The sequence below is a fragment of the Lissotriton helveticus genome, chromosome 2_1, assembly GCF_964261635.1.
Source record: "Lissotriton helveticus chromosome 2_1, aLisHel1.1, whole genome shotgun sequence".
Taxonomy (NCBI): Eukaryota; Metazoa; Chordata; class Amphibia; order Caudata; family Salamandridae; genus Lissotriton; species Lissotriton helveticus.
This window is the reverse complement of record NC_136059.1, coordinates 506,097,556-506,124,626: the sequence shown is the minus strand read 5'-3', so window position 1 is coordinate 506,124,626 and position 27,071 is coordinate 506,097,556. Positions and strand designations below refer to the sequence as shown.

General features: G+C 47.4%; 1 protein-coding gene and 1 long non-coding RNA gene across 4 annotated transcripts in view; one reads left to right on the top strand and one right to left on the bottom strand.

Moving 5' to 3' along the window:
* RGS7BP (regulator of G protein signaling 7 binding protein) overlaps positions 1-27,071 on the bottom strand; it is an 887,794-nt gene that overhangs the window by 703,952 nt on the left and 156,771 nt on the right. The window lies entirely within an intron of this gene.
* Positions 1-27,071, top strand: part of LOC144819402 (uncharacterized) — a 179,483-nt gene that overhangs the window by 97,087 nt on the left and 55,325 nt on the right. The window contains exons 4-5 of one of the 3 annotated variants that reach the window (XR_013607348.1): positions 9,061-9,384; positions 12,602-12,892. This is a non-coding gene — a long non-coding RNA (uncharacterized LOC144819402). Of the gene's footprint in view, positions 1-9,060; positions 9,385-12,598; positions 12,893-27,071 lie in introns of those variants that run through there. The other 2 variants (XR_013607346.1, XR_013607347.1) reach the window with 2 other exon arrangements.

The following is a 27,071-nucleotide window of genomic DNA, read 5'->3' as shown; positions in this document are numbered from 1 at the left end:
AGAAGGCTGTTAATAAACAGCTAACTGACTATGTGGAAAAGGAGGGACTGCTTCACCTAGCACAATCTGGGTTCCGGCAGTCACACAGCACGGAAACAGTACTGGTCGAGGTGGCAGAGGCCATACAGGACTGTTTGGACGCAGGGGGGAGGGCAGCACTCATTTTGCTTGACCTCTCAGCCGTGTTCGATACGGTCCCTCATTCTTTGCTCATGTCATGCTTGGCCAGGATAGGGTTTTCGGGTGCTGTGTGGGGATGGCTCCTCTCTTTTTTGAGGGGGCGGTCTGAGCAGGCATGGAGTCCTCCGTGTTCTTCCGCTTCGCAGTCAGTCACAATGGGTGTCCCGCAGGGCTCTTCCCTTAGTCCCCTTCTATTTAATATCTATTTGACTCCCCTGCTAAATTTAGCGGAGACGTTGGGGGCTAAGGTGCTGGCCTATGCGGATGACACTCAGTTGCTTTTCACCTGGGCAAAGGGGGAAGATTCTGTGCTCCGGGCCCAACACTGTCTGTCATCTATTTTTAAGTGGTTGTCAGAGGCACAGTTTAAATGTAATGAGGGGAAATCTTACTCTTCGCTACATTCCCTGTAAATTTTAGAGAACAGCTCTGGCCACCTGAGTTCCCATGTCCCACCTCCACTGGGCAGCCAGCAAAAAATCTTGGGGTCTGGTTCAACGAAGAACTCTCTTTCGCGGACCATTTAAAGAAGCTGGCTGCTGGCTGTTTCGCCTTATTGAAATCTTTCAGATGCTTCTTTCCCAACCTGCCTCCGGCAGCAAGGCAAACAATCACTTGCGCATTGATCCTGTCGCGGCGGGATTACGCAAATGCCCTTTTCGTCTGTATTCCTGGCTACCGGCTGACTTCAGGTGGTACAGAATACCGCAGCCAGACTTTTATCGGGTCTGTCACCCAGGGATAGTGTTCATCTCCAGCTACGATTGTATCATTGGCTGCCCCTGGCTGCCAGGGTGAAATTCAAGACACTGGTCATGGCACACCGTACGCTTCACGGGCATGGCCCTCTCTATCTTCAGAAGCGCGTTTCTTTTTATGCTCCTACGCGTTCTCTGCGTGCCTCGTCCTTACTTCTGGCCCAGGTCCTGCGCTTTAAGCGTCAGAGGATAGGGGGCTGTTCCTTCTCAGTCAAAGCGCCAGTTGCTTGGAATGCCCTTCCTCTGGGCTTGCGCCCCATCCAGGACCTTAGTGTATTCAAGAAAAAACTGAAGACGTTTCTGTTTATGTGAAGCTCGCTGCCATTCCCTATGGTTCTGCGCCGGGACACTCACCAGTAGCTGAGCGTGTAATAAATTATTTTAACATAACATAACATAACATGCCCTGTGGCCCCGGGGCCGACGCCGGATCCATTTAGCGACGGGAGGCGCTTAAATCACCACAGGGCTCCCACGGCACGGGAGCCTGTCTCTCTTCTTTTTGCCTGCCTGCAGCCCATAGGACTCCATCCCCAACGTCCCCTGCGGCCCGCTGCCGAGGCTGGATCCATTTTGCGCCAGGAGGCGCTTAAATCAACACAGGACTACCGCACCGGGGGAGCCCATCTCTGTTTTTTTTGCCTGCCTTCCTGCTGCCAAGGGGACACCATCCCCCAACATGCCCTGCGGCCCGCAGCTGATGCTGGATCCATTTTGTGCCAGGATGCGCTTAAATCACCACAGGGCTCCCCCGGCATAGGAACCCATCTCTGTTCTTTTTGCCTGCCTGCCTGCCACCAAGGGGACACCATCCCCCAACATGCCCTGCAGACCCGCGGCAGACGCCAGATCCATGTAGTGCCAGGAGGTTCTTAAATCACCAAAGGGCTCCCGCAGTGCGGGCGTGCCCGGCCGTGCCTGGGCTAAGCCTGGGTCAATAGCGGGCCCGTCTGTGCCCGTCAGCAGCCGGAAGAGGCTTTGGCGGGCATTACCTTCCCTATCACAGCCTCTATCTCGGGCAGGTAAAAAAAACACGTTGTCAGCCTTGGGGAGCCCATAAAAATCATATAGCTCCACAGGTTGCGTATACTCGGATGCTGAATAAAGCTTCCAGAAATGGTCATGGCGCTCCTGGCCTGTGATGTGATTAGGAGGCGTGCTTGCGCCTGTCTTTTTACCCCAGGTAACTAGGTCCAAAACAAGTTTGTGTCCTTGGCTGAACTTGCTTCCTTCAGTTGTTTCCACCGGGATTCATCCCATTCTATCTTTGCCTGATGCAAAGAAGCTCTATAGCTCTTCCTAGCAGCTTTAATCAAGGGGCAGCTAGGATCAATCATTTGCGCCTGCAGTCTTTCGTATACCGTGAACGGTGCCTTTTTGTTGGCAAGCTGGGCATATTGCCTGGATTGGGGGCTAGGAAGTATACAGTGAGTCGATCCACAGTATGAGAATGGACCGTGGGCACATCCACCAGTCCCCTTGTGTCAGAAGCTGCTGCCTGGAGCTTTGATGTGCTTAGGGCCAGGTCTTATCCTATGCCAGCAATCGTAGATTCTTGCAGAGCTACCTTGTGCCATTTTACGAATCTATTGCAGTTAGAGGGAACAATCTCTCTGGTGGTGGTTAAGTGTAAGGTGCTCTCGAGATAGTATGAAACTTCCCATAGGGGATTCAAGGTTGCGCAAAGGGGATTGTGGTCACTGTCTGTGGTGGTGCCCACTCTCATGTCTATCAAATTTCCCCAGTGCTTCACATCTAATAAAATATAGTCGATATGTGACAGGCAGCTAGCTCTGTTGTATGTGTTTGCACCCTGTCTGTCCGATGGTGTTCTTCTGTTAGCTGCACTCAGGCCGAACTCTATAGTAAGTTGGAGTGCCAACTGCGTCCATCTTTTGACTGGAGGTAAATTTAGTGGGGGGACAGCCCATTTGTTGTCATCGTCCTCAATTCCCACCAGGTCCTCTTTATCCAATGGCTCAAAGGTGCAGTTAAAATCTCCTGCCACCACAACTCTAGAGTGAGGTGACTAGGCTTTCTTCCAATGCTGAAATGGTGGGAGAATGTCTACCCCCTTTGGTCCCCCTCGCATAGACATTAAACAGATCAATTAAACCCTTCTGATGCCCCCCCCCCCGATGCTGAGCCTCAGAATGTCTGGGCTGGAGCTTGTTTGGCAGATAATTTGACAACCCAGGGCAATATTCACCCAAATGATCAGTCCCTCTGACGGGTGCCCTCTACCTACAGTTGTTGCTGGAGAATGGAAGCAACCATAACCGGACTTATATAGGGGAACCAGGCTCCAGGTCTCTTGGAAAATACATATGTCAAAACTCTCAATTAGTTCGTTCCAGTGGGGGATTGACAATTTACTGCTTAGCCCGCCACATTCCACAATATTATCTTCAGCTGCTGGTGGGATGCTGAGCCAGATGCAATGTTTCTAGTTGGAATGCAGTGGCTAGGTAGAGCTTGTGGTGGTGCCTTAGGATTTGGGGATGTAAAATAATCTCCGCCCACCTTATCCTGGATGTTAATAGAGGAGCTACTTGGTCCTGTTTCCCGTGGGATCTATCTTCCTTCCGATCAGGTATGGTATGTGGGACCAGGATACTGGGAAGACTAACCATGTAATCTGGATGGGTAGTATGTGATCCGGGATGCAACTGGGGCTCGCTGTGTAGTTAATTGTTAGCCTCCAATGAAGTACCTCCAGCTAGAGAAATAAATGGTTGCGGGACGGGTTGCCTACTCTGGCTAACAGATGAAAATCACCTAAGCTGTATGGCTGAGGTTTCAGGTGGGCAGGTACGGAATTCCAGGGCAAGGAGATTTTCTGCTGGATCAAACCCTTTCAAAGTAAACTCAATGCAATCAAGTGGTTGAGCTGGAGAAGTACACCTCTGAGCCCTGATGATGTCATCTCGCATTACTGAGCGGCAGCCCCTGACATGGCGAATCCAACAAATCACTTTGTTGGTCAGGGAATATTCGCTCTCAAATCCATTCTTTGTTTCAAGCTTAGGAACATTAACCATGTAGATTTTCGGGGCATGAGGCAAATAGGAGGTGTCTGAGTGGATGTATGACGTTACAACGCATACTTTTACAACGACTACCATTACAACGAATTTTTTACAACGCTAAAACTTTTACAACGCATACCATTACAACGCAAGATGTTACAACGCAAGTACTTTTACAACGCATACCATTACAACGTAAATATTGGTAAGTATATAATATTCTTTTTTAATATAAATTATTTTAAATTATTAAAATATAATTAAATTTTATGTAATTTTATTTAATTAATTTAATTTAAATATAATTTTAATTTATTTTTACAAATTAACCCTGTACCCCAAAAACCCAAAACTGACCCTGAACCCTAAAAATACCCCTTTACCCAAAAACTGAAAACTGACCCTGAACCCTAAAAATACCCCTTTTCCCAAAAACTGAAAACTGACCCTGAACCCTAAAAATACCCCTTTACCCAAAAACTGAAAACTGACCCTGAACCCTAAAAATACCCCTTTACCCAAAAACCCAAACATATAATATTTTAAAAATAATTATATACTTACCAATACTTACGTTGTAATGGTATGCGTTGTAAAGGTACTTGCGTTGTAAAATCCTGCGTTGTAATGGTATGCGTTGTAAAAGTTTTTGCGTTGTAAAAAATTCGTTGTAATGGTAGTTCGTTGTAAAAGTTGCGTTGTAAATGTTGTTTCCCGTCTGAGTGGTTCGGCTGATGTTGGACGCTGCATTAAGAATGTGGTGCCTGGGATAAAGAGGTGGGTCTGGTGCAATTTACAAGGTCCTACATGGCCACTATGTTGTGGCGGCCGTTGTTGGGATTAGTGTTAGTGCTATTTGAACGCTTAGCCATAGGAAGAAATGGGGCTTGCTTATGAATCGAAACAGCAGGGGGAGCAGGGCAGGACCGTGGGCAATGGTACCCCTACCATGAGTGGCTGCCTTGTGTGTCGTATAAAGATCGTGACAAGGCTGTGTGTAGGGTCCTGTCACAAGGTTGACGTGCTGTGGGCAAGGTGAATCATTTTGCAATATTAGTTTAATCAGAGTGGTGAGGCCTTCAGTCATGGATCTCATGGTACCTATCTCAGATCTAAGAATGTTAATAAGTTGGTGCGTATCCTGGGGTTCTAGATTGGATGCTAATTCGATCACTGCGCTAGGTCCAAGAGGTGGCTGAGGTGTATCTTCCCTGTAGTCATTGGGCAGGTCCAGCAAGGGTAAGAACCTGTTTACACAAGGGATAGCAGGTCCGAGCAGCTGGGTGTTAATACCAGGAGGGTTGGTGGGGGATTGACAAACCCTCACTGTATCTAATGGTGTCTCCGAATTGGGTAAGGGGGCCCCCTTTCAGGAAGATTTTTGAAACATTGCTCGAATGGTAGCTGAGTGGATTGGGCTGGAGGATCAGGGAGGGGACTGGCCAGGAATAGTGTACGCAGCTGGCTCGACCACTAGAATGCCTTCGCACTCACTAATAAGGGTGTCTATTCGGTCGAGAACGAGTTGCTGCCTGAATGTTTCAGTGACTTCCTGGCCTTTTTTCCCTTTATCAACTTGGCCATTTCCACCACCACCACCATTTTCTTCCATGATTTTCTTCTTCCCCGTCCCTCAGGGATGCACACGAAATAGCTATTGGGAAGAATGGACAAAAACTTACTTGTGCTCAAAACATTAACAAAAGTTAAAACAATGTCCTGGCAGCAGTAAGGCAGCGTTGGTGTGCGATCCCAAAATGGGTTACAGACAATTAAGTTTCAACTAGTCTCTACACGGGGCCTGCACATCCAAGGAAAAGGGAATACGCTCAGTACCTCGAGAAACAGGTACCAATCAGCAGCGCAGTCCAAAGGCCAGATGAATTGGGGGTGGCCCTGCCCTGCCTCTTCCTGGCAAGGACGGGCCTGTCTTTGGCCCGTGCGCAACCCAGGCGCAGCCCGCGCGATTAACGGCGCTTTAGTAGCGCTTTGGAGCCCTCCCTCCAGCAAGCTGAGCCGAGGCTTCTGGGTCCTGCAGTCCCCCCCCAGCAGTCAGCATTGATGGCAGTGGGTGTTTGGCGCATCCTGCACCACAGGAGATTAACAGCTCTTTAGTAAAACGTTGTAGCCCTCCCTCCAGGGAGCTGAGCAGAGGCTTATGGGTCCTGTAGTCCCCCCAGCAGGCAACAGTGATGGCAGCGGGTGTTTGACGCGTCCCCACAACTAAGCACCACCCCTGCACTCTGATGTAAGTTTATTGTAACTTCATCTAGCTGCACCCTCAGATGCAGAGCGCAGAAGAAATTGAGGCATTGTACTGAATTCATAACTTAGAAACTTTTTAGTAGGGAAAAAGGCCACTCTGGAATGCAAGGTGGAAGGGAGGTTACAAATATTTAGTTAGATAGAGTATTCACCAGAAAGAACAGAGCACTACCGAAGTAACATTTCTTCTAATGGATACTCCTAGCCGCACATTCTTCATCTTTAGGATAGATACCATAGCAGTGTATTTTGGGGAGCAGACTCAGATTAAAATATCCTGCAAAACCAAGCAGCTGATGTGATCTTCCCAACAGACTTGATTGTCAAGGCAGTAGTCTTTGGTAGACATATGCATCATCGTCCATATTGCAGCCTGGTAGATGTCTAGAACAGGCAGCCTTTGAGCCAAAGCATGGTGGCTTTGGCCCTGGTAAGATAAACCTACAGGCCCTCTGGGGGCGGCTTTTTGGATGATGAGAACACATTTCAATGCAGCAGAATGTCCATCTCAACAAGGTTCTCTTATGTGCAGACTTTCTTTTCCCCAAAGAAACCCACAAAGAGCTGATCATCCATGCAATAGTCTTAGGTGCGGTTGATGTAAGAGCCCTCTCAGGGTGAAGTCAATGGAGTCTAAGGAGGACTAAAATACACTGGCAGAGTAATCAATTGACCAGCATGAAAGGGAGTTACAACCTTATGTAGGAAAGCGGCCCAACCCTCAGTATCAATTTGTCTGGAAAGGAGGTGATGAAGGGCGGTATACTGACAGTCCCTGCAGTTCACTTACACAACATGCTCACATAAATGCAATGGAGAAGACGGTTTTTAGTGTCAAGAATTGTAAAGAACAGCTTTGCATTAGCTCAATGGGCGTTCACATGATAAACATCAAGACCAAGCTCAGTTCCCACTGAGGCCTATCAAACTATTTGGGAGAAATATGTGTGTCAAACCTTTTATAAAATGTATCACAACCTTTGACTTACACAGTGACAGCCCACTGCAAGGCCTTGCCAGCCTAATGAAAGAACAAACAAAATAACATCAGAAACTCTGGCTTGTAATGGGATCTGTTACAGTTTGTAAAGGCTGTCTACATGCAGAGGGTATATTTTCAGGTAATATAGTAAAATATGGGAGAAATAACCAAGATCGCAAAAGAAATAAAGAACGTAAATTATTGTGACAAATTAAGTCAGCAGCCTCTGTGCAACATCAAAAGCAGTTGTAAGTGGAAAGTACAAACATGGAAGGAGATAATTGGCTAATTAGTGATACATGATGGTGTGCAATTTTTCACAATGGTAATGGTTTCATCTGCATTGTCTTCATCATTAGACAAACTAGGTACTTCTTTTCTGTTGCTTCTGGGATACAGTATAGGAAACAAACGACAATGCACGAAACAGATTGTGAAAAAGCAGTGTATGAATTACATTATATTTGGATTCGTTCATAAGACCAAATGGCACAGATATATATTGATAATCTCTCATGTCATGATTTCTAAACCGTCAGCCTAATGTAATTTAATACCTTCACAACAATTCTCCAATTAACATACCCAATCATTCAAGGATACATTTCTAACTATATATTACTTTGCTATTGCCATTGCCATTCCTCTTCACCCTGACTCCAAAGCTGAAGGTAGTTACCTTGTCAGAAAAGAGAATGACATTTATATAAAAGCCCAGAGTGACAATAATTAGTTACATAACAATTTGTCTGGTTTCAGGAATATCAGTGTTTTCACTTGAAACACATCGTCTTAAACATAGAGGTATTCTGAAGTTATATTATTTCTATAGAAAGTGATAGATGGTTCAATTTAATCAACACGCACTAAGGACATGCATCTTCTCTTTAACTATCCACTACACAGACATCAGTTACCAGAAGAGTGCAGAGTCAGAGTGGCGATATCCACTGTCCCTTTTTTGTCTTATCAGATTCCCCATTCCCCGGGTTTCCAGTTAACAAAAACATTGCTAATGCGTGGGGTTGGCTGTGGATACAGAAAAGTGCAGAGATATGCATTGCTCATGCTGGATCTGGACTACGAGATTAGTGCTTTCTGACAGGCAATCCTATGAATAAAGATACCAGAAGGGAACGCAATTTACTTATGAAAGTAAATTAAGCACACGTAGCATTCCTATATGATTCCCATACTTCCTTTATTAGTGGTCAGATTCCAAGTTTGCAGCAGCTAGAAGGAGTTTTCTAGAGATTTTGAGATAGGCACAAAAAACAGTTCTTGCTGCACACATTGTTAAGATAGGTGCCCTTTTAAAGGCACGCCTGAAAAGGTACATTTTGTATGAGATCAAGGGTTCTGGAAAACGTGTAATATTTTACTTGGCATAAGCTGCAGCCATTTCGGCTGTGGTGTCCATTTAAGTTTCCTTTGTAATTCTTTCGTCTTTTCACTCTGCTTGTGCTATCTTTTTTAGTTGACTTCCTGACTCAGCTAAAAGCAATCTGGGTGCTGAGAGTTTGTAGCTGCCAGAGCACCTGGTCTCAGATGTTAACTGTCAATCATTTACTGCTGACATAAACACTCCTGCTCTCCCTCCCATTTTGCTGGCCATGTAGTTATTTATCTACCCTTGTTTGCTCTAAACTATTCCTTAAACTTGTCCTCCCTATTTCTGTTCACGTGCTTACACTGCACAAAACTTGTATAAAAGACCTGTGTTCTGTGACTTCAGTGTACTACCTCCTCCAGCACTCAAGAGTGCTGTGTGGATGTGGTCCCACTCATGAGTGATTAATAAACTTGTTATTTATTTTCTACTCCAGTGTTGATCTCTACTTTGTAGGTTTTTGAATCCATGGACAAAAGGGTGACCCTGCATCAGTCTACCCCTAAAAAGGTATATTTCCACAGTTGGCGCCCTTCGTGGGACCCCATTGGAGACGAGGCCGTCCGAAGGAGTGGTCTAGACGGAGGATTGGAATCTTACTGAGGAAGTGCACTGCACAAGGAGACCTTTGTCTTTGCAGGCCGACGTGAATTTTCCGGTTTTCCTGATTTGACGCTCCAGGTTGTGGCTGATCTCAACTGGGGTTTTCTTTGGCACACTTTTCTAGTGACCATTAGGTCGACCAGAGATCAGCAGGTGGGAGTTGGAGTCTTCTGTCTGGTAAGATCGCTAAAGCGGCACTCTTGATAAGCCTGGGCTTTTTGTTTGAATCTATAATTCAATCTTTGCAAAGTTTGAAGGCAGGTAATGTGGAGATTTTTCTCCTTTTTGAATATTTTGAAGTAGTAATATTTTACATATATTTTTGAAGCATGCCTGTTCTCAGCACAATCCGTAGGTGGTGTTGCTGTTCTGGTGGTTCCAAACAAAGATTAGAAAAAAGTCAGCCGGCTCCCCCTGAGGGGCACCTAATAGAGACATGTATGTCAAATATGGTATTTCTTCCATAATGTACGGTCCATTGTGGAACAAATACATAAAAAAAAGATTCTGATCTACAATGACCAGTGAATGGGTCATTTGATTTTAAAAAGGGTCAATATATAGAGCAGTGTTTATTTAAAAGAAAAAGTAGACAAGATATGTTTGTGTGTGTATGTAGGAGAAAGAAGTGTGAGAGAGAGCGAAAAGAGCAGAAGCTATAGCAGAAAAAGAACAATGAAAAACGATATATCAAAAAGCACTAGAATTAAAAGATAAAGAAAAGAAGGAAAAAATAGAAAAAGAAGATAGGGAACCTCGATTAGAGGTAAATGGCCAGTATCCTATTAGGCGCCCTATTTATCCCATACTTAATAAACCTCAGGATGATTGTATCCTATTGGAAAGCCTCCCACCCCCGTATAAATGTCCCACTCCAAGTGCCCCTGAGGATGAGGTTTCTGACGAGGAGCATTTGTCCTCAGATGAAAAAGATAAAGATAAGCAAGTTGGGCAACAGATTCGCTCTACTTTGACTAGCGCAGAAAAAGATAAATTAAAAACCGCTACTAGGGAGGAGGCTCGCCGGCCTCACGCGGCATTGCTCATTGTAACTATGGTTCAACAGTGGAAAAATACAGAGCAATTTTATTTTGTAGAAAAATTTGTTTAGGAGGTAATATTTTATTATAGACGCATTTCTCAGGAACTAGAGCCTGCTGATATAAATACTGATTACAACCGATTAACAGAGGGGGCTTTTCCTTTTTCAAACCTATCTGATATGATTAGACGAGTGGTCAAAATACGAGACGCAACATTGCGTTTATGAAAGGAGCAAGAATTAGCTAGAAAACAGAAAGATGTAAAAACAGGTCAATCCCCAACGCAGAAAGTTGATGCCCTGGTGGATGAGGTAGCACCTGTTAGTAGCACAGGTGCTATAAAACCTATGCGTGAAGCTGCACCCCGTTATGTTCCTCCGAAGGTAGCGGGAACAAATGATGATAAAACTTCGGATGATGCAGAGGGATATTTTATATATAATTGGGTTTATACTCCTTGAAGTAGAACAGATGTGTTGGCTCTTAAAGCTGCTTTGCCCGACCCCCGGAAAAATCCTGCCGTCTTCTATGAGAAGGTGGAAGGAGCCATTTGCTCCTGCACTATGACCTTGCCAGATATCGATATGTTCTTTGGGCTTATTTTACCTCCTGATCTGTGGAGAACAATACATAAAATAGATGACAATGTAGCATATGGTGATACCTGGTAACATTTTGAAGAAATAGATGCAGAAAGGGAGCCTGTGCAGAAACCTCAGAAGGAGATTTTAGATCTTCCTAAAGCTATTGTGACTAAGTTAAAGACTCTCATACCCCATAAGAAAATAGATTGGACTACGTTAGCATCCTTTAAACGGAAAACGGATGAGTCCGTTTCTGATTTCTTTTCAAGATTTGAAGAAACATTCCAAGATTTTAGTGGTCAGTCATTTGCCGATGATACGGGTAGGTATTTGTTTGTTGATACATTTTTCGTTAATATGTTAACGGAAATAGCTAGTCGAATAAAGGCCAGCGAGAGTCCTTGGACCACGTCTTCCCCAGTTTCCCTTTTGACTACGGCCCAATATTATGAGCGACAGGAACAGGAAGCGAAAGGCAGGGGGAGGATCAGAAGGTTAAAGAATTACAGACAAAAGTCATGTTGGCTCAAGTATATGATCCACCATTTAGGGGAGGTGGAAGAGTTGGACATGCAATGTATACACCTGGAGCACCCTCTGTCCCTCGAGCAAATTTGTCCCGAGATCAGTGTGCTTATTGTAAAGAGACTAGGCATTGCCGTTCTGAGTGCCCTCTTTTGCGAGGTCAGCAATACCAACTGGGAAGGGGTTGTGTGAGAAGACGCCCAAGGAATTCAGGAAACAGGGGAGGTACAGGAGCTCGCCCCAGATTTGAAGCAGTTGAACAAGGACCAAATTACTCTAATACTTTCGATAGATGAAATCAATATCAAATGTCTGATTATTCTGATGAGAGGTCTTTGCAGATTCTGATTACGCATAGGGATGCCTAGGACGGGGTAAGGTACCGGTTGAGGTGCCAGTTGATCAAATGGGTCCTTATATTGACGCAAATGTCTTGGGATTTACTGATCGGTTTCTGGTTGTTGCAGCGGCTACCCGTAGTGCTCTGTCTAAAAAATGGGTTCCTTGGGCTCTCCTGTCCGGTATAATGATAACGTCGATAGGATTCGATAGGACACCTACACCTAGCCCACTTTCACAGCCACTTGAATTCGGACTTGACAAATTCACTGCGGCATGTCCATTTTTGTTTTCCCGTAACACGCCAGACGACATTGTCGGTACCGATATGCTTAAATATTTTCATGCCACAATACGTTGTTCTCCGGAAGATGTGCGTGTTATTTTGAATGACAATTATTCAATGGTTGAGAGATCCTGTCTTATCAATGAGAATGCTGCTCTGGCGTCCTTACCTAGTGTGAAGAAGGAACACTGGTATTGTTATCATTTCTTGCCTCCCATCATCACAAAGTCTCGCGAAAGAAATTGCAATTTGTTGAAAGCAGGTTACCTATTTAGGTCACCTCCTGTTTAAGGGGGGACGTGCACTCATACGAAACCGCATTAAGACCATTCTAGACACTCCTGTACCCCGCACTCAGAAGGATGTCCGTGCACTGATTGGCCTCACTTCCTTTTGTAGGCAGTGGATCCCCAGTTTTTTGCCTATTACTAAACCTTTGGTTGGCCCTTTTGACTAAAGACACTCCGATGCCCCTCCCAGGGACTACTGAATGTCAGAATGCCTTCCAACAGTTACGCCAAGCCCTTTGTTCTGCACCAGTATTAGGTACCCCAGACATGTTGATGAGTGACTATTTGTCCCAGTTAACTGACAGCTTGTCTTCTATTTATCAGCAGGTGCGGGGAGCTCTTCCTTCGTGAGCCCTGCTGTGCTGACAGATCATCGAAACATTTTGGTCACCGAAAAATGACGAGCTGTGTTGCCTGAAAGACCTGAGGCAGTCGTCCCGGACCACACGTTTCCTGGTACATTAGATATCTGCACGATCCAGGAAGAAAGACATTTCATCGCAGAAAGAGACTGTTTGAGCCACTGTCCTGGGTGGTTAAATACTGACTACAAAGGAGGGTAGCCTTTTAGTGACTACTCGTCTCAACGTTAGTGAAGAAACCAACACCTGCCCAGGACCTTAGGGCATTGTTAGACCTGGTATCATTGGCGTGAGTCTCCCTTCCATTTTTTACTGATTACTAAGCATGGGCGAATTTTGCGGATTCGCAATCCACGAAATTGCGTAATTATGGATTCGCAATCCGCAAAATTCGCGAACTCTCGCGAATTTTGCGGATTTTTTATTTTTGCGTGTTCGCGGGTGTTCGTGGGACGCTTTGCGTGTTCGCGTTTTTTTTTTTGCCTGGTTCATCACTGTCACCCTCTCGTTTTTTATGCCCTTCTGCCCTCTGTACCACTTGTTTTTGTGCTTTTCTGCCCTCTGCCTCACTCTTGTTTGTGCCCTTTTGCCCTCTGCCCCACTGGTTTCTGTGCCCTTCTGCCCTCTGCCTAACTCATGCCCTCTGTCCCACTTTGTGCCCTTCTGCCCTCAGCCATAAGTCAGCTACAACAGGAAGCACTAATAGATAAAGTAAAGCAGGTGCTCGAGTTGAAGGTCAAATTAAGTTACACAGTCATTAATCACCCCAAACTTGGGGTGATTAATGACTGTGTAACTTAATTTGACCTTCAACTCGAGCACCTGCTTTACTTTATCTATTAGTGCTTCCTGTTGAAGCTGACTTTTGTAACTATTTTAGAGGCTCTGGCAGCTTGCCGGCGCCATTCTAAAATAGTTACAAAAAGTCAGCTTGAACTTTTGACCCAATCCGTTCCGCTCGCGGATTTTGCGGGCAATTCGCGAATCTCGCGGCTTGCGAACTTACCGAAAATCCGCAAAATCCGCGAGCGGAACGGATTTTCCACCCATGCTTACGGATTACCTTCTCTGTTTTTGATCTGTTTTGCTGGTTAGATGCTTTGGGCACTGTGCCACTGCTATTCAGTGCTCCCTATGTTAAATTGATGTATTGATTAGTGACTCCATGCTTATTTGATTTACCTGTCAGCACCCAGTACAGTGCACCATGTGTGCCCAGGGCTTGTAGATCAAATGCTGCTGGTGGGCTTGCAGCACTGGTTGTGCCACCCACAGAAGCAGCTTGCAAATTGTGTCTCAGGCCTGCCATTGCGGAGCCTGTGTGCAGTCTAGTACTACCATGTGGACTTGGCAAGTGCACCCACTTGCCAGTCCCTGAGCCTTCCATTTTCTTCATATCAGACACCCCTATGGTAGGCCCAAGGGCAGGGTGCATTGTAAGGAAAAAGGTAGGACATGCCCTGGTGTGTGTGGCATGTGCTAATAGTGAATTACAGCAATTTTCGCTTTTCACTATTGCAAGGCTACCTGTTCCCCATAGGCCAGAATTGACAGTTTGATTAGAACATCTTATAATCCTAACTGACTTGGGGAACTAGGTATAAATTCGAGTTTAGGATGCCTGAACTCAGAATGATAAAATACATATTTTATTGAAGTTGGTTTTAACATCCTGTGTTTGAAAATACCACTTTTAGAAAATAGGTATTTTCTTGCCTAACTATTCAAGCTTGCCTCTGCTAGGTTGTGTAGTCCTCGTCTGGAGTTTGAGTGAGAGGGGCTGTTGGATTCCAAGAGACAGGGTGAGTCAGCACAGGGCTAGAGAGATCTGCATGTAGATGGGTGGGAGGAGTTGCACTGGGACCTGAATAGGGCTGTGCCTTCCCTTCACAATGCTGGCTCCACCTCCTGTGGTGTGTCTGATGCCCCTGGCCTACACTGTGAAAGGAAAGAAGGAGTCTTGTCAACAAAGTGCTCCAGGACTGACCAAAACTGGTTGGACTAGGCAAAGGCCTCTCTGCCTTCAGAGAACAAAGGGAAAATGAGTAAAAATATGGGGACCCAGACCCCAAGATTTTAGATCACTTCTGGGAACAAGACAAACCTTTTGTCAAGGAGAAGAACCAAGGAAGCTGCAGGAGTTTGGACTGCCCCCTGCTAGTGTGCTGTGTTGCTGGTTTGACAAATGCAAAAACAACAGTTGATAGACAGAATGCAGAACAATGTCATACATTCACCCCAGTACAGAGATCTGAGCCTAAATCCATCGTTTTTTTGCTCACCATGGCATTCCAGTTTGAACCCAGCCATATGCAAATCAGTCTTGACCCTGTGCCCCATGGGAACAGTCCAGCCCGAACTGCCAAGCCAGGTCCTCCCTGGACTGAAAACAAGCATCCAAGGACCGGTTTCGGGCTTTCAGCCCTCATCAGCCAGGATAGCTTGATTCCAGTGGCATGGAGAGCACGGGCCACACGTCGTAGCATACCCGTGCCACTCGGGGTGACAAATACAAAAACAACAGGTGATGGACAGAATGCAGAACAATGTTATACATTCACCCCAGTAGAGAGATCTGGGCCTAAATCCAAAGTTTTTTTGCCACCATACCATTCCAGTTTGAACCCATCCATTATGCTTATCAGTCTTGACCCTGTGTCCCATGGGAACAGTTCAGCCCGAACTGCCAAGCGAGGTCCTCCCTGGACTGGAAACAAGCATCCAAGGACCGGTTTCGGGCTTTCAGCCCTCATCAGCCTAGATAGCTTGATTCCAGTGCTGAGTTGGCCTGCAGTGGTTTCTTTATTGCCAAGGAAAGGAGAAGGAACTTTTACAGAAGTTTCATCATCTTGCAGAATATTTCTCCAAGGGCTTGAACTTGTGCTTGCCTCCTGCTGAAGTCTCAGGGACAAAAGACTTCACCACCAGCTCCCCTCTGAATTTCCTTGCTGGGAATTCTGCCTGCAGAAGCCTGCCTGTCGCTGGGAGCTGGTAGCGCGATGCATCAAGAAGAAGCGTGTCACAGTCACAGCTGTTGCCTTTGCATCGCCAGAGAAGTGTGTCGCCGCTGCATAGGTTGCCGCCGCATCACTAGAGAAGCATGCCTTCGTCAAAGCTGTTACCTGACGCATCACCGGAGAAGCGGACCCTTGGGGGACGGAAATCACGACCAGAGAAGCAACTGCAACTGCACTTTCCCGGTTGAGGTCCGACGGGGTCTGCCCAGAAGACTGTGGGGAGCCAGCTGCAAGGCCTATTGAGCCCCACCGGCAACCTGCTAATGGGAAGGCGTGGCCGAGACCTGTAGCTTTGACCAACACCTGGGCCCTTGGCCCATTGAGGTAAGAATGCCCTCGAGGGGGTGATAGCTGAGACCAGCGGAGCGGCTGTTCCTGCCCATCTCCCCAGCTGCGATACTACTGGGCCCGATCGCCAGATCACAAATATCCTAGGGCCCCTGGAGAAACAGGAGCGGCCCCACATGGACGCTGTCTGCGGCGGAGACACACACCGTTTGTGATTTGGCCTTGCCCGCAAGGACAGATGCGGCAACTTCCCTCCTCTGCTTGACGGCCTGCTGTGGAGACGACAAATTGGGGTACCATCGAGGAAGACTAACACCGGCATCGCTCTGTGCCGAATCCGCTCCCCCGCCTGCGGGTCCTGGTGTGACAGAGGATAAGGGCTACACGAACAATGTCTGTGGCACAAGAATGGGGGAGAAAAGCCTTGGAAGACCCCTGCTGGGGTGCCACTGAGCCCTTGCGGCCTTGACTAGTGAGAGGGCTCCATGCACAGCAGTAGTAAGGCGGAATTGTTGAAATATTTGCCATCGCCTTGCGCAGTGTCCACCGAGCTCCCGGGAACATGGTAAGGAATCAAGGCCCTATACCTACACAGATCAACAGCCTTGACAAATACACAATCTTCATGGCAGCAGCTGGTAGCACGGAGGGAGGAGAGACGAGTGCCAACACCGGCCAAGAGGCCCACCCTTTACCCGAACCTTCCCTAAGTGAAATCATGGCTGCCACAAAGGAACCGCTTCGGCCGCCATAAGTGTGACAGGGTATGCTCAGACGTGAGTCCCGTGCTCACTTTGCCACTGGATTCAAGCAAGCCGGGTGGAAGACGGCTGTAATGCCAGAAACCGGTCCTCGGAAGCTTGTTTCCGGTCCAGGGAAGGCATGGCTTGGCAGTTCGGACTGGACTGTTCCCATGAGGCACAGGGTCAGACTGATTTGCATATAGCCATGTCTGAACTGGGGTGGCAGAGTGGGCTAAAGAACGGTGATGGATCAAACCCAGATCTTTTGACTGGGTGTGAGTGTTTGATTGGTTCAGATGCTCCGTCCATCACCACCCCCTTTTGTACCGCTTTGGCCGCCATAAGTGTGGCAGGGTATGCTCAGACGTGAGTCCCTTGCTCACTTTGCCACTGGATTCAAGCAAGCTGGGCTGAAGACAGCTGTAATGCCAGAAACCGGTCCTCGGAAGCTTGTTTCCGGTCCAGGGAAGGCATGGCTTGGCAGTTCGGGCTGGACTGTTCCCATGAGGCACAGGGTCAGACTGATTTGCATATAGCCATGTCTGAACTGGAGTGGCAGAGTGGGCTAAAGAACGGTGATGGATCAAACCCAGATCTTTTGACTGGGTGTGAGTGTTTGATTGGTTCAGATGCTCCGTCCATCGCCACCCCCTTTTGTACCGCTTTGGCCGCCATAAGTGTGGCAGGGTATGCTCAGACGTGAGTCCCTTGCTCACTTTGCCACTGGATTCAAGCAAGCCGGGCTGAAGACGGCTGTTATGCCAGAAACCGGTCCTCGGAAGCTTGTTTCCGGTCCAGGGAAGGCATGGCTTGGCTGTTCGGGCTGGACTGTTCCCATGAGGCACAGGGTCAGACTGATTTGCATATAGCCATGTCTGAACTGGGGTGGCAGAGTGGGCTAAAGAATGGTGATGGATCAAACCCAGATCTTTTGACTGGGTGTGAGTGTTTGATTGGTTCAGATGCTCCGTCCATCACCACTCCCTTTTGTACCATAAAGGAACTTTGAGGCATGCTGGAACCTAAACCAGACATTGTAACAGTGGACATTAACCTGCTGGGAGCAGATGTCTGAAGTACTGCTGAAAAAGTAATGGGAGGTGAAGCACACAACAATGGTCTGATTTCTAGAACGCGTTCTAGAATTAAGAGACTGGAAGAACAAATTGATATGCTCACGAAACAGAAAGCCATAACCATGGCCTGACTGGAGGACCAGGAGGTGAGAGCCAGGCGCAATAACATCCGTTGTGCGGGTCCCTGAGGGGACAGTGGGGGCGACAGCCGATCTCTTCCAAGAGGACCTCATCCTTCAGACACTCCACCCCTAGAGACTGTCCAAAAGCTTTTCGATTGAGAGGGCGCACACAGCACTGGGCCCCCCACCGGGCCCTCCATGCACAATCATAGCCAGAATATTTAATTATAGGGATCTAGATGAGATCCTGCATGCAGCTCGCAGCCACTTCACTTTAAGAATTCCGTTATTCGTTTCTTTTCCAACTTCACCCTCCAGGTACAGCGACAGCGGTGAAACGTTGAGTGAGCCAAAAAAGCACTTTGAGACAAAGGGATCAAATACATGATGATGTAGGGGGTAAAGAAAGTAGGACCTCACCCTTGGACAGTGATCCCGAAGTGCTCCAACCAGACCATGATGGAGGCTTGAGCCCCTCCTCCCCTCGCAGACCCATGAGCAAATACCTCCATGATCATACGAAAATGGTAAAATGCTGACATGCTGTGGGAGGGGGACGGGGTATGAATATCTGATACTAAACTTAGACACCAGGACATATACACTTCAGCTGGTTCGACTGGCCTATGAGAGGTCAATATAGGGCACAGGACACTTAGAAATTACTAGCTGTTATACGTACAGAGTCTAAGGTGATGTAATGCTGAGTACACCAATCCTGAACCCATTCACATTGGCGGGAGCAGTGCGCCCTCGCTGTTATATGCATATATTGGGATGATAGGCACTCTGCAAGTTGGGGCTATGGGTGGACGCAGGTATGGGGGGGGAGTTAAGGGGTTTAAAATGTTTAATTTTGTCACTTAGTTTATTGGTTCATCTACACCGACCTATATATGATAGAGGGCTAGGGAGAGGGATGCCATACCATAGGCTAGGCGCTGGTCATAATAACACCGGCCTCTGAAGATATGGATCCACTCAAACCATAACATGTCAATTGCAGGGAACACAAAACTGAGAATAAAAGCCTGGACATGCAATGTCAACGGTAAACTCACGCTTGTCCTTCAATATGTGTAACAGCATGCTTTTGACCTAGTACTTTTCCAGGAAACACGCTTCCTGGGTACCCAGTATAAAGCCCTGGACAGCTTTGGTTACAAAAATACTGGCACATGTGGACTATACTACAGACTCAACAGGCACAGGTATACTGGCCAGAAAGTTTCTGCCATTCACCCCGTTACGCACTTGGCACCATACTCAAGGTTGTTATGCAGCCCGGTCTGGAACCTGCGAGGGCATCATGCTAAATGTTTGCTCCCTTTATGTGCCGCCAAGGCTCCCCCCCATGACTGAATGCCCTACTCTTAGAAATGCCCAAGGGTACCCTTATACTTGAGGGAGATATAAATGCCATCATGGAGCCCAAGTTAGACAGAAGGAGCATTGACCCTATGCAGACAGATGAGTGACCGCTGCTGGCCTTCGTGTCGGCATTGGGACTGACAGATTTGTGGACAGAACTTAACCCACATCTTAAACAATACACATACTTTTCAGCTACTCATGGAAGCTTCTTCCGACTTGATCACATTTTTACCCACCACACACAGATGGGCGCCTTCAAAGCAGCCACACACTATGCACGCGGGGTCTCCGATTCCCTGGTTGGAGTCCTGCTGAGTGGACCAGCGTATGACGCTACCTTAGTTCCAAGACTTGACCCTTGGTTTCTACGAGGTAGGGATATCAAATAGAAACGCAGAGCTACTACAGATTTCTACTTCCAAGAGAAGCAAGGGACATCCGCATGTGTTCTATAAAATAGACAAGTAACTACGTTTGTCCTCTGGAATAGTGGTACGCCATGCATAGATATGGGAACTGCAAAAGGAACTGCAAAAGGAAGTATATGACGGGGGCTTGCAATTCCTGATATTGGGAAACATTATTGGGAATCCCAACTGTTGGTAATTAACAAATGGGTCTTCTTTGGCAGGCAGGAACCAGCCTACCATGTCAATAGAAATGCGATAGGTCGTGGTGGGCATGAGGCGATTCTGTACTGTAGGAAAACGAACAAAGGATTGCCACCACACACTGGGATGGTGGTTAAGATATGGAGGGTAGCCCGAGGATACTTGGGCTGGAGGGACAAACTCAAAGTTCTGACCCCTTTGTGGATCAGTGACCTGCTCTATGAAATAGGCACCCTGACAGGTTTCTCCAAGTGGGCACTGTTTGGTATGGAACATCTGGGGGATGTATGGAGGGAGAAATCCTTGATAACATTTGAGGTTCTCTGCCAAGAATTTGAGATCACGGACACCGAACATTACTGCTATCGCCAAATGGCGCATGTTGTAGGCTTATCGCTGTGTACATGACACCTTTTCTTTCTGCGTACTCCCTCTTTGGGGGTGAAATAAAAACAGACGTTGATATAAAAAAAAATATATCCTCTAGGGAGAGCAATTACCAGAGGCGTCCCCATCTGGAGGACCACCTACCCACTGAGCCAATACCTGACAAAGGGAGCATCACAGTCTATAAAAAACTGATTAATAATTCCCTTGACCTGTTGGGAGCCCTACGAAATGCTTGGACCGAGGATATGGGTGACAAAGAAGATGGTTAGGGGAGTATATGTTTCCCTGCTCCTTGCTATGTTGCGCTTGGCCACTGGCCGCCATCGTCAACCATTTTTAAAAAATATCTGGTTCAGTTGTCTACCGCCTGAACCATTATGATTAACCATTTTGCATCGAGGGGCACCTTCGAGGAAATAACCTGGGACATAACCTCCACTACCTTGCGCCAAAACACTTGTATCGCCAGGCAAGTCCAGAGTATATGAAAGAATGTGCTTTCTTGGCTACAGCCTCTGAGGCACAATGGTGTGGTCCCGTACCTATTTTATGTAAGAGTGTCCTTAGATAATATGTCCCATGCTAAATTTTGTGTTAGACTAATCTGAACCTGGCTAGAATGGTTATCTCCCGTGGACTCTGGAGAGCCTCTGTCCATTCTTCATCATCTGTCTGGGAAGGTTAAACAAAGTCCAACTTCCAATCACACCCAGTCATGTGACCCAGGTAAAGGCTGAAGACGCCAAATAAGGCAGGAAAATGCCAACTTTCTAAACTTGGCATTTTCAAAATAGTAACTTAAAATCTGACTTAACCATTCAAGAGGATTTTAAATTACAATTTCTCAGACACAAACATAAAACATTTACATGTTCCCAGTCAAACATTATCACTTATTAAATGTAATACAGCAACCCATTGTTCTCCCATGAGAGAGGTAGGCCTCACTGTAGTGAAAAACAAATTTAGGAGTTTTTCACTACCAGGGCATGAAAAGCATAAACGTACATGTCCAACCTTTTAATTTCAATGCACCCTGCCCTATGAATTATCTAGGGAGGGCCTATTTTATCAGTTACTTATATGCAATAAAAGGGGAGTTTAAGGCTTGGCAATGGGGTTATATTGCCAAATCGTACCGGCAGTTTAAAACTGCATGCAGGTTGCAATGGCAAACTAGGGATTTATGGGGCTACTTAAGTGCATGGCACAATAATGGCTGCAGGCCCACAAGTAGTCTTTGATTTACTGGCCCTGGGCATATGGTATGCCACTTTGTTAGGGACTTATGAGTAAATTAAATATGCCAATCAGGTGTAAGCCAATGTTACCATGTTTTTAGGGGGTGAGTACAAGCACTTTAGTACTGGTTAGCAGTGCTAAAGTCCACAGATTCCTAAAGCTAAAAGAACAAAATTCAGCAAATATGAGAGGGGTGAAGACTAAAAGATTTGGTAGTAATCCAACAGAAGTCCAACACCAAGCAAGGAAAAAAACAAAAACAGGAGGAAAAGAGAAAGACGGGGCATTCTTGCTCATATTTGACCGACCCCCAGTAACAAACCCGACCTCCACCGCTCCAAAACCAGCACCCACCCTTATGGCCCACTGGGAAAACACCCGGTACCTACTAGGCCCACTCCAGCCCTGAAACGCATTCTAATTTAATATTACATTGCTTTCTTGTTAAACATATGCCGATTTTGATCGGAAGCAGTGTGGCATAATGATTAGTGTTGATTAGATGGAAGCGAGTTGTGCGTCTGGCACACACCCACACAGGGCCGGCGCTAGGCATGGGCAGCTGCCCAGGGCCTCGCACTCAGCCCACCAGCACGGGGCCCCGAATAGATCGTGGGCCCTGTTGTTTCCTGGTCTCCTTGCAATTAGGGTCCATGGAAGGGTTCCCCTCCCTGGGCCTCTCAATGATCGTGTCTGGAGGCCTAGGGGAGGAAGACGCTTCCCCTTGTCCCAATTGCCAGGAGACCCATTCAGAGACACTGCGGGAAGCCCATTGTACAGGATTTTAGCGCCCCCACAGTGTTAACTCTCAGTCCACAAGCAATTCTTACACCTATCAGGCTGGAGGTGTGAGAATTGCTTGTGGGCTGAAAGTTAAAACTGTGGGGCCCCCTGGTTCAACGATGACCTTAAGAAATCCAAGAAGATCTGTCGCACCCTCCAGAAAGCCTGGAGAAAAAACCCAACCACTGACAACGTGGCCACCTTCAAGAACGCCACCCGCAAACACCACCAACTGATCCGATCCACCAAGAAATCAGCATTCAAGGATCGACTCGACAACAACGCACACAACAGCAAGGAACTATTCAACATCGTCAAAGAATTTACCAACCCCACCGCCGGCACCAACGACATCACTCCCTCCCAAAACCTCTGCGACTCCTTAGCCTCATTCTTCCACAACAAAATCGCTGACATACATAACAGCTTTGAAAACCAGCCCGAAGGCCAGTCCACCACACCCACCTCCGAACTAAAACCCCCCTCCAACAACCTCCGCGCCTGGAACCCAATCACCACTGAAGACACCATCCGCCTGATGAACTCCATCCACTCAGGATCACCAACTGACCCATGTCCCCACCACATTTTCAACAAAGTCAACTCCATTATCGCACCCCATCTCCGAGACGTCATCAACTGCTCCCTCAACTCCGCCACCTTCCCGGAAAGCTGGAAACATGCCGAACTCAGCGCCCTCCTGAAGAAACCCACAGCGGACCCCACTGAACTCAAGAACTACCGCCCCATCTCACTCCTTCCATTCCCTGCCAAAGTCATTGAGAAAGCCGTCCACAGTCAGCTCGCCGCCTTCCTCGAATCCAACAAATCCCTCAACCCCTCACAGTCCGGCTTCCGAGCCAAACACAGCACCGAGACCGCCCTCATCGCAGCAACAGACGACATTCGAAAACTACTAGACAACGGAGAAACAGCTGCCCTCATCCTACTTGACCTCTCCGCAGCCTTCGACACAGTCTGTCACAACACCCTTATTCATCGCCTCAGCAACGCCGGAATACAAGGAAAAGCATTGGACTGGATCATCTCGTTCTTCGCCGGAAGAACCCAGAGAGTCCGCCTCCCCCCTTTTAGATCAGAGGCCACCGAAGTCATCTGCGGCGTACCACAAGGATCATCACTCAGTCCCACCCTCTTCAACGTATACATGAGTCCCCTCGCATCCATCGCGCGCCAACACAACCTCAACATTATCTCCTAGGCAGACGACACCCAGCTGATCCTCTCCCTCACCAAAGTCCCAAATACCGCCAAAACTAACCTACACGAAGGGATGAAAGAAGTAGCCGAATGGATGAAGAACAGCCATTTAAAACTGAACTCAGAGAAAACGGAAGTCCTCATCTTAGGATCATTCCCATCCGCCTGGGACGACTCATGGTGGCCACCGGCCCTGGGAAACGCACCCATACCAACGGACCACGCACGTAACCTGGGCTTCATCCTGGACTCCTCCCTCTCGATGTCCAGACAAGTCAACGCCGTCTCATCATCTTGCTTCAACATCCTACGTATGCTCAAAAAAACCTTCCATTGGATCCCCACCGAAACAAGAAAGACGGTCACTCACGCACTGGTCACAAGCCGACTAGACTACAGAAACACCCTTTACGCCGGAACCAAAGCCAAACTATGGAAAAAAATCCAACGCATCCAAAACGCCTCAGCCAGACTCATACTAGACATCCCCCGCCAAGCTCACATTTCCGGTCACCTGAAAGACCTCCACTGGCTCCCCGTCAACAAAAGAATAACCTTCCGTCTCCTCACCCACGCACACAAAGCCCTCTACGACCTTGGACCCGAATGCCTCAACACGCGCCTGTCCTTTTACACCCCCACGCGCCAACTACGATCGTCCAATCAAGCCCTCGCCGCAATTCCACGCATCCATAGATCCACCATGGGGGGAAGATCCTTCACCTACTTAGCAGCCAAGACCTGGAATTCTCTCCCCACCCACCTCCGCCTTACTCAGAACCACCTTTTCTTCAGAAAACAACTAAAAACTTGGATATTCGATAAGTAATTACCCCCTCCCTCCCTCCCTCAAGCGCCTTGAGACCCTATGGGTGAGTAGTGCGCTATACAAATGCTGAACTTGAACTTGAACCTGGGGGCGCTAAAATCCTGTACAATGGGCCTCCCGTGGGGTCTCTGAATAGAGTCACCTAAGTAAATTAGAGGGGCCTCGTGCATTCACTTTCTTGCAAATCATAGAACCGGCCCTGCACCCACACATTAGCTAAGAGGAATGGTTACATGCAGCTCAGTTGCGAAAACCATAAGAGATCATAAGAGATCAATTACAGCAACCCTATGTATGATAAAGACATGCAAAGCAGATCACAGACAGAGGTAAACAGATCCGATTTAAGAAATAATAACCACAGTGATAAAACGTTCTTGACAGAATAGGAGTTTGCATCTTATAGAAAAGGTTAAGAGCCAACACTGAACTTTGGGATCATGCGGCCTTGGCTTGCCTGTGATGTGACAATTAAAGAATAATAATAGGATAAGTTCATAAAAGCAATCCCAATACACGAAGGATCTCTCTCACTAGATTCAATCCTTCTAACCCCAGATTCTTGGCCACACTCTCCAGTTGCCACATGGCTACAGTTGGTGCTATCCCTAGCTCTTTGAAAAGCGAGAGTAATGCACGGTTCGTCCGAACACTCCTGCCCCTCCATTTCCTCCTTCTTCACTCTCGATGACCACATACCCATCTTCCCCCTCCATGCCCCTCCTCTTGCCCTACTACCACAGTCCTCCCATCTCCCTTTCTAGGAACCCCACCCTCCCTCCCAACAACAAACCACCCCCAATGAAGAACATCGCTCATCCCGTTCCGCTCCCTCCCCCTTCTCCAATATCCCACCTTAGTCTTATATCTAACTCTCTTTGCAACATTGAACACGCTCTTGCCACTCTCACCAGAGATCTCGCTCATCTTAGATCTGATTTCTATTCCCTCAAAAACAGAGCCCTCCCACTTCGGTTAAACTGCGCTCGTACTAGACATATGAATCCCGCTACCCCCAAACAGTTTTGCACGACTCCTCTACACTGCCGCACACACAGACCTCTCCGCACCTCCTGCCCCCTCTCCCCCATGGAGATGCTCGACCTCTGCAAATCCTACCCTCACTGCGCACCCACTAATTTCCAGCCTCCCCCGGCCTCCAGCATCCCTGTCATACTGGGGACTAGCCGAACTCCCCGCTCACCTTGCTCACCTAGGCCTCCTCCCCAACTCACAGCCATCCACTCCCTTCCACTCCCTAAAACTCCCCCAAAACCTCTTCACTGCATGCTTGTTAATTGTCGGTCCGCTGTGCGACATGCCACTGAAATATCAGAAACTATCCTTAGTGAATCCATCGACATTGCGTTCCTAACGGAAACCTGGCTCAAAGACCACTCGACAAGCATCCTGGACCTCCTAGCTCCTCCGGGCTATTCTATTCTCAGGAAAGACCGGCCCATCCGAATTGGCGGTGGTGTTGCCATCATCTTCAAAGAGGAACTACAAATTTCCCTTGTCAATAATACTAATTACTCCACCCTTGAATACCTTGAAGCTGAACTCAAAATTCACGGCTCCCAACCCATTCGCCTTCACAACATATATAACCCTCCCGGCAATACTCATCCCTTCGTTGATGAACTATCCAACATTCTTACACAATCCTCACTTTCGAATTCCCTCAACATTTTCCTGGGAGACTTTAACCTCCACTGGAATGAGCGCAGCGATCCCTCTATCACCCTCCTTTCCAACCTTCTCGAGATCAATGACCTAGAGCAACTCTGTCACTCCCCGACCCATTCCAAAGGAGCTATCCTAGATGCAATAATTACTAGCAAAGATCTAGCCCTCCTATCCAACATTGTTCCCATCGACTGGTCCGACCACCATCTCATACTGTTCTCTATAGCGGTCTCTGCCACTCCCCCGCCCACGAAAACCACTAAACCCTCGAAACTGACCAGAAATTTGAATAATATCCCCCCGGATGTACTGGAATCCAAACTCCATGCCCAACTTCTCGCCATTCCGCCCTCACTTAACGCAAATGAACTTACTGAACACTACAACAAAGCAGTTATTGAAACCCTAGACCTCCTGGCCCCGCTTAAGCTCAAAAACCAAAGAACCGTCCCTTCCAAATCATGGTTTAATACGGAGCTTAACAATGAAAGACGCTCACTGAGACAGACGGAAAGAACATGGAGACTGCACCCTTCCCCCTTGCACCTAGCTCGCCTCAGACTTGCAAGATCCTCTTACAAAAAACACATCCTTAAACAAAAAGCATCCTTTTTCAGAACACAACTTGACCAAGCCAAAAACAGACCCAGAGAACTGTTCAACATTGTTCGCAATCAAACCTCAGCCGCTCCGCCTGTACTTATGGCCTCGACGTCCAGATGCGAAGAAATAGCCCTCTTTTTCTCTGAAAAAATTACAAAAATAGAGCAATCCTTCCTGCCGACTCTGACCCCTACCTCCATACTACACATCCCCCCTACCGCACCTGCTTCCTGCCCACTCCCCCCCGCCCCCTCCACGACCCTCCATAATACTGATCTCACTCCCCCCCCCTTTCCCTCCACCCTCCAAGATTCTAATCCCCCCAACACTCACCCTAAAAATAACGCCGCTTGGCATAATTTCCAGCCAGTCACTGAAAGAGATGTCTTTGACATCATTGCAAAACTTAAACCCTCCTCCCACACTAAAGACCCCCTCCCTTCTTAA